The following is a 15,040-nucleotide window of genomic DNA, read 5'->3' as shown; positions in this document are numbered from 1 at the left end:
CAAATTTAAAATTACCCATGTGGTTCACATTATATTATTATTAGATAGATTTGGAATAGGCAATACATGGTACAGTATTTTAAAGTGAAAAAAAATTCAATAAAAGCATGGGGGATTATCAGAACATAACTAGAACTTTTAGGTACTCAAAGGAGAAACAACATTTTAGATGGAGGGAGTGATATTTGCAAAGGGCTCAGGTGGGAGTGTGTGTGAGGTAGTCTGAGAGCAAAGTGTGACCATGGACTTGATTCAGAACGGTGGGGAATTCAGTTACAGAGATAAATCCTGATAAGGCCTGTTGTGCAGGGTGCTGAATGTCAGGCTAAGGAACTTGGATCTTATTCTATGGGCAATTAGAGAGTAACTGGAAGTTTTTGAGAAAAGAGGATATTTTATGGAGGTCAATTTTGTTTTACTTGAATGGAGAAATATTGGAGAAGAGATCAGTTATGATACTACTATGATAATATTCATGGTATAAGGAGTACCTGATTTCAGTTGGTGGTTGTATTAGAAATAAAACCAATAATAATAATGAAAATAGTAATAGATAATATTTATTAATTGAATTTTGTGTCAAGAATTGTGTTAGATATTTTTACATGTGTTATGTAGCTCTCAATGCTTCTCTGAGTAGGTATTATTGTCCCCATTTTATAGATGGGGAAACTGAAATAGCGAAGTTAAGCATCTTTTTTTTTTTTTAAAGATTTTATTTATTTATTTGACAGAGAAACAGCGAGAGAGGGAACACAAGTAGGGGGAGTGGGAGAGGGAGTAGCAGTCTCCCTGTTGAGCAGGGAGCCTGATTTGGGGCTTGATCCCAGGACCCTGGAATCATGACCTGAGCCAAAGGAAGATGCTTAACGAACTGGGCCACCGGGGTGCCCCCAAGTTAAGCATCCTGATGAGAGGAACATCTTGATGAATCATAGAGGTTTTGGAAATCCATTTGGTTGTGCCACTAGTGAATATCCTTTTCTCTTTTTGGAATACCAGGAGATGGAGGTTGTTATTTTACACGATTGATGAGAGAAACCTTCTGTAATAAAGTGAGAGTTGAGTAGATACCTGAAGGAAAGGAGAGAACAAGGCTTACGGCTTTCTGGAAGGAGAGTGCTCCAGAGAAGGAGAACATCAGGTACATGAGCATAAAGTAGCAGCCGGCTTGATGTGCTCCAGGAACAGCAAAAAGACTCAGTCCAAGATTGGGCAAGAGCCATGTGGGAAAAAAGCTCAGATTGCAGGAATGCCAGACCATGCAGCATCTTGAACCTTTTTATAATGTTGGATTTTGCTTTGAGTGAGATGGGAAGATATTGAAAGATTTTTTAATAGATTTTATTTATTTATTTGAAAGAGAGAGAAAGAGCATGAGCAGGGAGCAGAGGAAGAGGGAGAGGGAGAAGCAGACTTCCTATGGGGCTTGATCTCAGGCCTCTGAAATCATGACCTGAGCCCAAGGTAGATGCTTAACCAACTGAGCCACCCAAGTGCCCTAGTATTGGAGGAATTTTAATAGAAAATGGACTTAATCTGACTCATATTTTAAAAAGAGCACTCTGGCTAGTATTTGAGATTTGATTTTATGGGACAGAGATGAAAGCCAGTTAGAAGGATATAGCAGTAATCCAGGAGAGAGATGATGCTGGCTAGGACCAGCACGATCAAGGTGGAGGTGATAAGAAGTGTTCGCATTCCAAAAATTAAAACTGACAAGATTTTCTGATGTATTGAATATGGGGTGTAAGAGAAAGAAAGGAGTCTAGGAAGACTTTAAGATTTTTGGCTTGAACAACTGGAAAAATGAATTTGCAATTTACTGATGAAATAGGTAAGAATATGTTCAGAACAGATTTGGGGGGAGGTGAAAAATCAGGAGTTGTCTGGCGTCTTTAGAGATTCCTGTTAGGCACCTGTGGCAATGTGTCAGGCAGACAGTAAACTATTTAAGTCTGCAGTTCGGGGCACATATTTAGGCTGGAAATATAATTTTGGTGGCATTAGTAATACAGCTGGTATATAAAAAAGAAACTGGATTAAATCGTTAGGGCATGAGCACAGGCAGAAAAAAAATCTGAGGTTTGATTCCTGGCATGCTCTAACATCTAGTATGTGCAGGTTGGGGAGATAAGAAATCAGCGAAGAGACAAAAGGTGTTGCCAGTGAGGTAGGAGGAAATCCCCCAAATGTGGTGTCTTGGGAGACCTGTGAAAAGTGTTTTAAGGAGGAGAGTGTGATCAAGAATTTCAGATTCAGATAGTGCTGTTAGGTCAGATCAGATGACTTGGGAAATACCCGTTTGCTTTAGCAACCTGGAAGTCACTAGTGACTTTGACAAGAGTGATTTCTTTGGAGTGTTGGGGAAGAAATTCAGAAGGGAGATAAGGAATATAGTGAGTGTAGGTGATTTTCTTTCTTTCTTTTCTTTTTTTAAGATTTTATTTATTTAATTGACAGAGAGAGAGAGAGAGAAAGTATAAGCGGGGGAGCAGCAGGCAGAGGGAGAGGGAGAAACAGGCTTCCTGCTGAGCAGTGATTCCGATGTGGGGTTTGATCCGCACCCCCCCCCCCCCCGGGATCATGACCTGAGCTGAATGCAAACACTTAATCGACTGAGCCACCCAGGCATGCTAGGTGCTTTTTTTGAGGTGTTTTGCTGTTAAAGACAGCAGAAGAATGAGATAAAATCTAGAAGGAGATAAGGGGTCAGAGAAGATTTTGATTTCGTTTTGTTTTGAAGAGGGAATGTAGGGTGCCTGTGTGCAAATGGTGATGGCTCACTGTGGAGCAGGAGAGGGGAGCACTGAAGAAGCGGCATCACTGAGCACTCAGGATGGGGTAGGCTGTGGTGCACCATGGAGTTGGCTTTTGGCAGAAACAGCTCTAGTAATGGAATGGTATTAGAGTATGATGTATAAGATGTAATGTATAATGGTATTAGAGTATAATAAATGGTAGTATCAGATTCTTCATAACTAATTTATCAAATTGTACCTCAGATTGGTTCTTTAAAAATGCATACTTCAGGGGTGCCTGGGTGGCTTAGTGGGTTAAGCCTCTGCCTTCAGCTCAGGTCATGATCTCAGGGACCTGGGATTGAGCCCCTCATTGGGCTCTCTGCTTGGCGGGGAGTCTGCTTCCCCCTCTCTCTCTACCTACTTGTGATCTCTGTCTGTCAAATAAATAAATAAAATCTAAAAAAAAGTAAAATAAGAATGCATCCTTCAACATATCAGAAGACCCTCATTCTCACTTAGCGTAACAGATATGGAAAATGAAGCCCAGCGAGGTACCACTTTTTATCTGTCCGTGGGGCCAAGATTAAAAACACTTTGATAGCACCCTACATTGGCAGAATGTGGAGAAATTATTCTCATACATGGTGAATGGGAGTGTAATTGGGCGGCCTATTTGGAGGGACAATTCTTTATCAACAATTCTTTATCACATTTACAAATGCACAATATCCTTTGTATCGGAAATTCCACTGTTAACTTATTCTGTAGATACAATGAGCAATGTAGGAGGAGACATTTCAGAACATTTACTGTAGCGCTGTTCATTAGTAGGAAAAGGTGATGAAAATAAGTACTCAGCAGTAGTGTTCTGATGTGAAGTGATGGGATGTGAACTGGGGTGTCCCCATATCATGGAATTGGGTACAGCTGTAGAACAGGAATGAAGAAGCCCCTTATCTGTTGTTACAAACAAAATCTCTGAGAAGTACTGTTAAGTAACAAAGGGAGCTACAGAACAGTGTGTATAGTTTGCTACCATTTCTGAAAAAATACAGGTATGATTCATATATATATTTGCATATGTCTAAATACCCGTGGAAAGATCTAGAAAATATTTTAAATAATATTACCTGACATATACTCCCCTAGTTCATTGTTAATATGATATGATAATCTCTCTTCATGATGAGGTTTATTTTTGTAAAAGCAAAAAAGTATGAGAATTAAAAAGATAGTAAACATGTTTATGACTTTAATACTTTTGATCAACCAGTAGATAAACATTTTAATTATAGACAGCTTACCAATTTAAATCTAAAATATCAAGAAATGAAAATACATGTTATAATTAACGAATCAAAACAATCTATTTCAGTTGTTTTAAGCAATAGTAAGAAGATTGTCATTTTTAAATTTCAAGTAAAATATAATAAATTATAATTTTTTATAATGTATGGTATGTGCTTTAAAATGCTTTAACAAATTGCATATTAATCTAATTTGTTATTTCTAAAATTATATTCAATAGTATATTCAAATATATTATTTTAAATATGTTAATAAGATATTAAATGCATTGGACTTAGCATATTAAACAATTTTAATATTCCAAAATTTTTCCTAGATTTCAATTTTTTATAGGTATATATGTTTTTCATTATTATTGTATTGCATCAGAAATAGGCTATCTTGGTGCTTGAAGAAAATGCAGTGCAATTCTTCTAATTCTCTTTTTCTTGTTTAGTTACATTTCTTTCAGATTCTAGGCAATTTAGATTTTGTTTTGTATATTTGATCTACACCAGCACAAGGAAATTATGATCATTTTGTTTCTCCTTCAATTACTCAACTTTGCTCCAATCTTTTGCCTCTTCTTGTCTGAGGAGCAGAGACCTTACTATATAATAAATATGTCATAACAAACGCATGTTCAAATCAGACCTGAGAATAATCCTTTTAGGTTCCTTAAAGTGGTATCATATTAACCTATGCTAAATAATTATACATTTTGGAATGTAGGATTTTGTTTTTTAGTGTTATTGATTGTACTTTCTAACATACCACTTGTCAAATAAACTCATTTCTAATAGTCAACAAATGGTATTGATTTCAAGATTTCTAACATACAGTCTTGAAACACCAGGGTGATATCTTTTGTCAGACGAAGTACTATTTGACAATTCAAAGACATACCTTTTTCTGAATGGTGTATTGTTAAGAGGAAATGCCTGTGAACAAAAGGTGGAAATAACCGTACTGGGAATCAGGTAACACAGGCTGAGAGCAAGGATAGTGGATAGAATATATGGGCAAAGTCTAAGGGCTTAAATGACAGCTCAAAGACAAGATGGGATTTCATCCACTTTCAAAACACTACTTTTGTGCTCAACTTGAAAGCACCGCTGCTTTTCTTCAGCTCATATGATAGTAAATATTCAATACTCAAGCATGTATATGAGCTTCCAGTTACTCAAGGGTGGTAGATGTATTTGTATTTTATTGGATTTCATTTAACAACTAGATCTTTTTGCAAGATTCACATTCTCAGGTGTATTTTATAGATCAGTTCTTCACATGTATATGATATAAATATGATTTTATTTTTCCTTATTGAAAATACTAGGATCGTGAAATAGAGAGGAAATATTATAGTCATATATCATAAAAAATAATTAATCTACCTCTAAAAGCTAAGGTCAAGAAATCCAAACACCTGTTAATATGCTCATGCATTTAGGTAATTCTAGCTGTGTAATTTTGAAAATACTCATAGGAATATTTTATGCTTTTATTTTATAGTGATGCTCTTCTAGAAGACTCATCTGTAATCACCTAATTAATATTAATTGGGTAATTTAGAGACCTGGAGCACCCTTGCAATATTACTAACAGAAAGAAAATGACTAGATATTTCAAAAACAAATCCACATAGTATGTAGTTATTCTGAATGATGTTTTTGTGAATGAAAGATAAATATCCATTATCAAGAAGCAAAATAACTGGGTAAATAAGGTAAAAATGGTGTGAGATAGGGCACAAGACGACACATTTGAAAGAAATCTGAAAGGTCCAACCTGAAGTAATTATGACTTTTAAGTTCTTTTGTAGGAGTGACATATCAAACTAACATGATATGGATAAGTAAAATGAGATAACATAGGTTTGGGGTAGAAGGTGGCATAGGATTTTGGAGCTAAGATCAGTTTTAAAATAGGAATTTTATGTTGTGGTATTAATAATGAGAATATCAATCTATTCATGCTGTGGTGTATTTTTTATATGCTTCCTTAGTTGAAGCCATTTTAAATTAATTTGTCATTAATTAAAAATCATTTGAAGAGGAGTAGTCAATTGGCAAGTTTTATTTTTGGTATTTTGGTGAATAACTAGACTATGAGAAAATGTGGCTTGTATAGTTTACCACAAAATTTTAGTAGAGAAAATAATAAAGAAAATTAATACATTCAGAGGTGTTATCCTTAAAATATTTACGCGAAGAGCCTTTTGGGTTTTCCTTTAATTTGTACTAAAATGAAAACAACCTCAGCAGAACAGTTCTGTGACATACTAGAAAATCCTAGGCTTTCCCTGCAACCTATGGGTTTACCACAAAAAGGCTAATACTGCTCTGGATTTTGTAAGACGTGACCTTTGGAACGTACACATTTGTGAATTTCCAGAGCCAAAAGAAGGAACTTTGAGATCTTTGGAGTCACTGGCCGTGAGAGGTACCTTGATACACATTTACAATGCCTCATTTTGTTCAGAGAACAATTAATTTCCTTGTGGTCCTGTAGCTAGTTATTGGCAGAGCTGTATGGTTCCTTGGTTCCTCTTGCTGCCCGCGGAGCTTGTTGTTCCTTCAGAGCACCACTCACATCTACCTGCGCCCTTGCCTTCACTCTGCCCCTGTTTTCACCATCTCTCATGCGGTCTGTGGCTACTGGTGTGTGTTTCAGAATTTGGAGGCCTGCCCTGCTGTGCTCTGGCTATACCCAGCGAGTTGGCAGTGAGGTAGGAGGATGAAGATAGACGGTCCTCCTTGCATCTCCTTCCGTCCATCCATCTGTAACACAGTCTGTCTTCCCATTCCTACGTTCTTGCTTCCAGTGGTGAAGATGACATGTTTTCGGCATTTTCCATGTTAGGACTGCTTCCAGTGTTTGCTTTAACTTCAGTTCATCTCAAAAAATGCTCCAGATGTTTTTAGTGGGGAACTACAGAAGGATCATAGTTAAAGTATGTCTTAGGCCTCATAACTTCCAAGTCTGCCCCATCTGCGATACCTGAATTTGCTGACCCCTCATCTCCAGACGATCCCATGCACAAGCGTCAGGTTAATCTTCCTAAAGCACAGATTTCCCCAATGCCATTCTTATTCTTAAAAACATGAACTTACTTTTTATACTTAAAGAAGTATTTCCTTAGTTGGATGTTTAAGATTTTCCAAGATGTTTCTTCTAAGTTTTCAAGGTCATTTCTATACATTTATATCAATCAACACTCTACTCCAGTACCAGTGGGATTACCTACTCACTGCCTGTCCAGTGAACTATGTATTAGGTCAGATGATGCCTGGTGTTGAGAACACTGTGACAGGTGACTGTACTTACTAACGTGGGCAATTAAGAAACGTATCCAGCCCATATTACAGCACTGTCACCATTACCTTTCTTATTTACTATGGCGTGGTCATAAATTTAACTCATAACTTGCATGTGCTTAAAAATATAATTTATTACTTTTATCTCTAGTTAATCTAGTCTTCCTACTCAGTTTTACCCTCTAGGTAGTGGGGACCCCTGTTCCTGAGATCCCCTCCCCCAAAACAACTATACTAAATGTTCAGTTGTGTTGAAACCTGAGAGCAACTGTAAGTTAAATACTTCACTTGGGTAAAGTTCAATCTGTCCAGGATCGAATGACCAGCCTCTTACTAATCTTCTACTGTTTTTCCCAGCTCCTAAGATGGTATCTGTTATATGTGGTGGTGGTGGATGGTAAGGGGTTTGGGGGAAGGTCCGAGCAGAAAATTAGGGGTTTGGGGCAAGGCATCTCTTGCTTCTCTCTATCTGTGTCCCTTCCTTAGATGGTGCCTATTCTGCTCGCATTTACAGCTGAAGTTCGCAGCTGGTGTACTACTTGGTACTGTCAGGTGCATTCAGTCACATCCATTTTATCCTCTTTGGGCCCTTCGGGGTGGTGTACTTTGCAGACATTAATTCAGAGACTTCCAGTCCCCCCGCCTCCCCCAAACCTGATCTCTGCAAATTCCTCCCTCAGATGCAGCTGTCTGGGATCTTATCCTGTTTGTCCTACATGGAAGGAGAGCAGGGAAAACCACACCGCCAGACTTCCCTCTGTGTGATGAGAATGCAGCATTTTCTTGACTTTGCAGGGCTTCCCTCTTGCTCTGGGGCTCCCTGTACAGAGTCTCAAACTGGGAGTGTCATCAAGAGAGCTGTCTGAGTTTCTGTCAGCGTGAAGTCCTTATCTCATGCATATTGCCTTTCCAGGACAAATTTGGAGCCATGTCTCGTCTCCTGCTCTTTTCTTTTCTCATGCTGTATATTTGTGCCAAAACAGACTAGCCTACCTCACATTTTCAAACTTAAAGACTTTTGTTGACAACTGCAGAGCAGCACACCTCACGACCCACCTACTCTGCCTGGTGGGTAGGCTCTGTGAACCTGGTCCCCAGATTTGGTTCTGATAATGGGCCAGCAGGAATGGTGATGGTTCTTTTATATGTGGTTATGTCTCTGTTCGAGATCAGTATATTTTTTTTAATTTTATTTATTTATTTGACAGACAGAGATCACAAGTAGGCAGAGAGGCAGGCAGAGAGAGAGTGGGAAGCAGGCTCCCTGCTGAGCAGAGAGCCCGACGCGGGGCTGGATTCCAGGACCCTGGGATCATGACCTGAGCCGAAGGCAGAGGCTTAACCCACTGAGCCACCCAGGTGCCCCTCAAGATCAGTATGTTTAAAAGACAATTACTAACGTCTCCTTCCTCAAACTTTTCTCCTTTGAGCCCTATTTCTGTTAATGGTATTATATCTCACCTTGTAAGAAGCCTTCAGCTCTTCATTGTTCTCTAAACTCACTACTCAAGTGACTTCTAACTTCATCTAACTCTTCTTTTAAAATTCTCTTTTCAGTTCCCTTTATTCTTCCTTGTCTTATTTTTATACCTCAGTCCTCTTTCCCCCTGCATTTTTCTCAGTTTCTTAACTAATTTTTTCACCTTCAGAATTCCCATCTTTTAACTGTCCTCCACTGCCACACTGTCACACTGTCAGAATTACAAAATACAAATCTCATGATTTCCATCCTCAAAAATATTTGGTTTCCCAGTGGCTTAGGGATAAATCTATTTATTGGACAAATATTTATTCAAGGTGTTTTGTGTTATAGCTTCCTTTTCAATACCTGTTACTTTTCTCTTCATCCCAGTCACTGCTGTGGAATTGAAGCTACCATCACCTCTCGCCCGATCAAAGCGCTAGCCTCCTATCTAACTTCTTCACTTTCCTCTTGCTCATCTCCAGCCCATTCCCCAGACAGAAGCTGCGATAATCCTTCATTTATTTATCTTTCTTGTGTTGTATTCCTTCAAGACGTTGTCAAGACTGGGTTATCAATTCTAGTTAATTTCCAAGCGTTAGTGACTATAATATTTGCGTTTTAAGGACCTTAACTTAAACTGATGAGTCGTTTGAGGAACCAGCTTCTACCATATGAATGGGCTAGGTATGAAGGAGGGGAAGCTGTGGACAATGTTCAGGTTATATGTTGAATGTATGCACTCAGTCTGATTTCAGATCACATCATTCCAGGCACATTATCTCTGAGATGATCCCTCACGCATACACACTACATATACCTCGCCACTCTGTCACTCTTCCCCTGTGAACACTAGGAACTTTTTCATTCCACCTTTGCTTTGTGTTATTCACTAAGCCTGCAATGCCCTTCCAATTACCACTGTCAAAATCAAATTAATCTTTTAAGGTTTGAAAGAAATATTTGTTCTTTTCTCAAGACTCTCCTTTTCCCTTCACCTGAAATTAATTACTACTTCTTTGGTGGCTCAAGTGCCTGAAAAAGAAAACCCAGAGTTTTGGAAACACATCTGTTAGATTATGCAGTGGTTAGATTGAAAGTCTGTATATTGCTCTAGGTTGTAAGTTTAATTATTTAGGGAAGGTGTAATATCTTATCTGTGTCCTCCACAAACTGTAGTTCCCATTACTGAGTGAATTGCTTATGGTAGCACTCAATAAACATTTGTGGTTTCTTCCCTTTATTATCTGTAAGAAGAACCAGGCATTTCCTGATGGTGTCCGAATGCCCACTGGTAGCTCCATATTTTGAGATCACTAATTTTCTGGGTCATAGTGATAAGTAGCTATTTAAGTCATACTTGTCTTTCTTACTTGCTCCCCCCCTCCCCCCACCTTGGCTATTGCTCATTTCTCTTTAATTTTAGGAAATTCTTTAATAATGATGCAGCAGCTCAATCTCTGGAAAATAAGTCACGAAAGGTTTAGGCACTGAAAGTTTATGGCCATATGATTATCAGTTGTTTTGAAAAATGATTGTGGCCCTTTTAATTTTCATAATACCTTACATTAAAAAATAATTTCACAATATAATCTATTTAATGATACACTTTTAGGAATGAAGGCTATTGGTTTATGATGACTGTGGTTCATCTGCCTTGGGTCTTCAAGACTTATAGCAGAATCCAGAGCATATCTAACATACAATTGGAGTACAGGAACTCAATAAGTTGGTGAGGTTGTAGGAGTGTCCAGGGCAACACGTGCATTTATGGTTTCTGAAATCACTCTTTAATTTAAGGTATTTAAAATGCAATTACAGTCATTAAAACTTGGAAAATTAGCTAACTAGAATTGATCATTAATTCTTAACAACCTCTTGAGATAAAGGAAAGATGTATTTTGAAGCAAAGTGAGGATATTGTCTCAGAGAGGAGTTTCCATCATTCTGAGTGTGAGAACAATGGGGGATTGAGGAAGATAGGGCTGAAATAGGAGCCCACATAGAAAGGGGAAGAAAACAAAGCAGAGAAGGGGGAAGAGAAAGAACTGATAATTACTGAGTGCTTGTAATATGCCAAGTGCTATGTTCGACTTTTCTTTGCTTGTTAGATTATATAGCCATAAGGGAGTTATAAAGACTAGCTCTGCCTGATTTATAAATTTACCTAGTTTTTCCCTAAATAAATCTGTCTCTTATTGCCCTTTCCTCATTTAACAAGATCCATTTTTTAAATCCTGCAATACATCACTTTCACTAGTAACTGTGTTTTTCTTACCTCCCAGTACCCATATCCATTGATTGTACCCTCTCACTCTGATTCTGGGGATGGCCATTCAAGTTGCTTTGGCCAGGAGACAATAGCGTGAGTGACACAGACAGGCTTAAGGAGCACTTGTGCATTTTCATTTATCCTTTGTGTGACTGAGCTTGCTTGTTCTTGTTTCTCTGCCCAGTCATGAGTTGGTGCCTAAACTAGCTTGCTGGAGGGATGTGAGATACATACAGAGGAGAGCTGAGGCTAAGTGACTCTGAAGAGTTAATAGAATAGCTAGGAAACAGCAGAGCCTACCCAATCCACTGCTTACTGTAGATGGGGGAGCAAATCCACTTGTGACCTGAAGAACCACTTAGTTGACCTGCTGACTTGTGAGCAGTAATAAATCACTATTTTTTTTTAAGCCACTAAGTTTTGGGGTGATTTGTAAAAGTCTTCTTGTGGCAGTAGACAGCCTGCTACATGCCTGGTATTGTGATATGTGCTGGGAATAAAAATATAAATAGTAAATAGCTCTACCTACAAGGTGTTAATTTTCTGGTGAGGGAGCCAGCAACAATGGGATTGCTGTTGTAATAATAATAGTACTGTGGGAATGAGGAGGAGGGGCACCCAGCCACCTGTGAGGATATGGGAAAGGAGGTGATATTTAACTAGGTTTGTGAAGAATGGGGAACGATTCCCTTTATGGAGAAGAGGGAAGAGCACTTGAGATAGAGGAAAGAGTATGTTCAAAGGGAGGGAAGTATATCAAAGGAAAAAACAAGAAATTTTAGGAGATGGAGCTAGAGAGGTTGGTTGGGTCCACATGGGATGGGTCTTGGGTACCTTTGATATGCAGTTCACTATTGGAATATCCAGGATACACGTTTTTTTATAATTGTTCATGAATCATCCCTATACATTTCCTTGAGTAAACTTTGATCAGTTTGTCCCTTCTTTGTAGAAGGGACAGAAGAAGCAGATGATTGTGTGCAAGTCCATGTGACATAGGAGGAAGAAATGAGTGAAAAGAAGAGGGTTATATGGCAGGGGTGATGGATGCTGCTGCTACCATCATTATTGGTAGTAATAGCTGTTACAGTTGAAAATTACAAACAGTAATTATAACCCAAATCAATAGTATTAAGGTTATAGATTTATATGTGAAGAAAAGAGGAGATGGACTTCTCTGGGTAGTAGTGTTACGCACTAAATGCTTACAAATACCCTCCTCCTCAGTTTATAATATCCATGAGGGACTATGATTTCTTAAAAATCTCTGAAATGTCTATTAACTACTATTTTTTAAAAGGCATGACTCTAGCTTTCTGGGAGGTCATCTTTTCATCTTTCTCTTTTCAATATCTACTAGGTTATCCTTTCTTCATCTACGGCATCTGTTAACTTACATGAATCTTTGTTAGCCAGTATGTATGGTGATCTTAAATTATTTCCTTTTTTTTTTAAAAGATTTTATTTATGTATTTGACAGACATAGATCACAAGCATGTAGAGAGACAGAAGGAAGCAGACTCCCTGCCGAGTAAAGAGCCCGATATGGGGCTCGATCCCAGAACTCTGGGAGTTATGACCTGAGCCGAAGGCAGCGGCTTTAACCCACTGAGCCACCCAGGTGCCCCAAATTATTTCCTTTTTTCCCAATTTATTTATTTTCAGAAAAACAGTATTCATTATTTTTTCACCACACCCAGTGCTCCATGCAAGCTGTGCCCTCTATGATACCCACCACCTGGTACCCCAACCTCCCACCCCCCCGCCACTTCAAACCCCTCAGACTGTTTTTCAGAGTCCATAGTCTCTCATGGTTCACCTCCCCTTCCAATTTACCCAAATTCCCTACTACTCTCTAACGCCCCTTGTCCTCCATGCTATTGGTTATGCTCCACAAATGAGTGAAACCATATGATAATTGACTCTCTCTGCTTGACTGATTTCACTCAGCATAATCTCTTCCAGTCCCGTCCATGTTGCTACAAAATTGAACAGAAATATAGAGACAGTCTACAGAAAGAAAGACTTCAAAGGTAACTCGATGTCAATAAAAACGTATCTATCAATAATCACTCTCAATGTGAATGGCCTAAATGCACCCATAAAATGGCACAGGGTTGCAGACTGGATAAAACGACAGGACCCATCCATATGCTGTCTACAAGAGACCCATTTTGAACCTAAAGATACACGCAGACTGAAAGTGAAGGGGTGGAGAAGCATCTTTCATGCCAATGGGACTCAAAAGAAGGCTGGGGTAGCGATTCTCATATCAGATAAATTAGACTTCAAACTAAAGACTGTAGTCAGAGATACAGAAGGACACTACATAATCCTTAAAGGGACTATCCACCAAGATGATCTAACAATTGTAAATATCTATGCTCCCAATATGGGAGCAGCCAATTACTTAAGAAAACTGTTAATCAAGATAAAGAGTCATATTGATATGAATACACTAATCGTAGGTGATCTTAACACGCCTCTTTCAGAATTAGACAGATCATCGAAGCAGAAAATCAATAAAGAAACAAGAGCATTGAACGACACATTGGACCAGATGGACCTCATAGATATATACAGAACATTCCACCCTAAAACAGCAGAATACTCATTCTTCTCAAGTGCACACGGAACCTTCTCCAGAATAGACCACATACTGGGTCACAAATCAAGACTCAGCCGATACCAAAAGACTGAGATTATTCCCTGCATATTCTCAGATCACAATGCTTTGAAACTGGAGCTCAATCACAAGGAAAAGTTCCGAAGGAACTCAAACACCTGGAAGCTAAAGACCACCTTGCTTAAGAATGCTTGGATCAACCAGGAGATCAAAGAAGAACTGAAACAATTCATGGAAACCAATGAGAATGAAGACACTTCGGTCCAAAACCTATGGGATACAGCAAAGGCGGTCCTAAGGGGAAAATATATAGCCATCCAAGCCTTGCTCAAAAAAATTGAAAAATCCAGAACACACCAGCTGTCTCTACACCTTAAAGAACTGGAGGATCAACAACAAATCAAACCAACTCCACACATAAGAAGGGAAATCATCAAGATTAGAGCTGAGATCAATGAGGGAGAAACCAGAGATACAGTAGAACGTATCAATGAAACTAGAAGCTGGTTTTTTGAAAGAATCAATAAGATCGATAAGCCACTGGCTACACTAATCCAAAAGAAAAGAGAGAAATCCCAAATTCATAAAATTATGAATGAAAAGGGAGAGATCACAACTAACACCAAGGAAGTAGAAACAATCATCAGAAGTTATATGCCAATAAGCTTAGCAACCTAGATGAAATGGATGCATTCCTGGAAAAATTATTTCCTTTTTTGATGAATATTTCCTTGTTATTTTTTTAAAGCTTTCATTTACTTACTTATTTATTTGTTTATTTATTTATTTTAGAGAAAGTGCGAGCAGGGGGAGGGATAGAGGGAGGAGAGAATCTCAAGCAGACTCTGCGCTGAGCACAGAGCCTGATGTGGGGCTTGATCTCACATCCCTGAGATCATGACCTGAACAGAAATCAAGAGTTGGATGCCTAACTGATTGAGCCACCCAAGAGCTCTTGATCTTAAATTATTTCTTATAAAGGAGCTAAGATTAGTATTATTAAAATGGACGTGAATAGCAACAGGCCTAGTGAGTTGAGGATTCTTAAAAAGTCACTGGTTTTGATGTCTGTTCTTCTCTCTTATTATTTATATGATTTAACAATCTATCCTAAGGATTATTTAATGCTCTGTTTGAAAGTTTTCAGAAGCTTAGTAATTGTGCCCAAGTCCATGTGACCTAAGAGGAAGAAATGCATGAAAACCAGAGGGTTACATGGTGGGGGTGATGGACACTGCTGCTCTTGAGGACCACCTCTGCTACATTTCTACCCCACCAGCTGGGATTGAAAAGTCTCTCATAGGAAAGGAAAGTGAAGGTTCTTTTCAGTAG

The sequence above is a fragment of the Neovison vison genome, chromosome 1 (assembly GCF_020171115.1).
Source record: "Neovison vison isolate M4711 chromosome 1, ASM_NN_V1, whole genome shotgun sequence".
Lineage (NCBI taxonomy): Eukaryota > Metazoa > Chordata > Mammalia > Carnivora > Mustelidae > Neogale > Neogale vison.
This window is presented reverse-complemented; position numbering follows the sequence as displayed.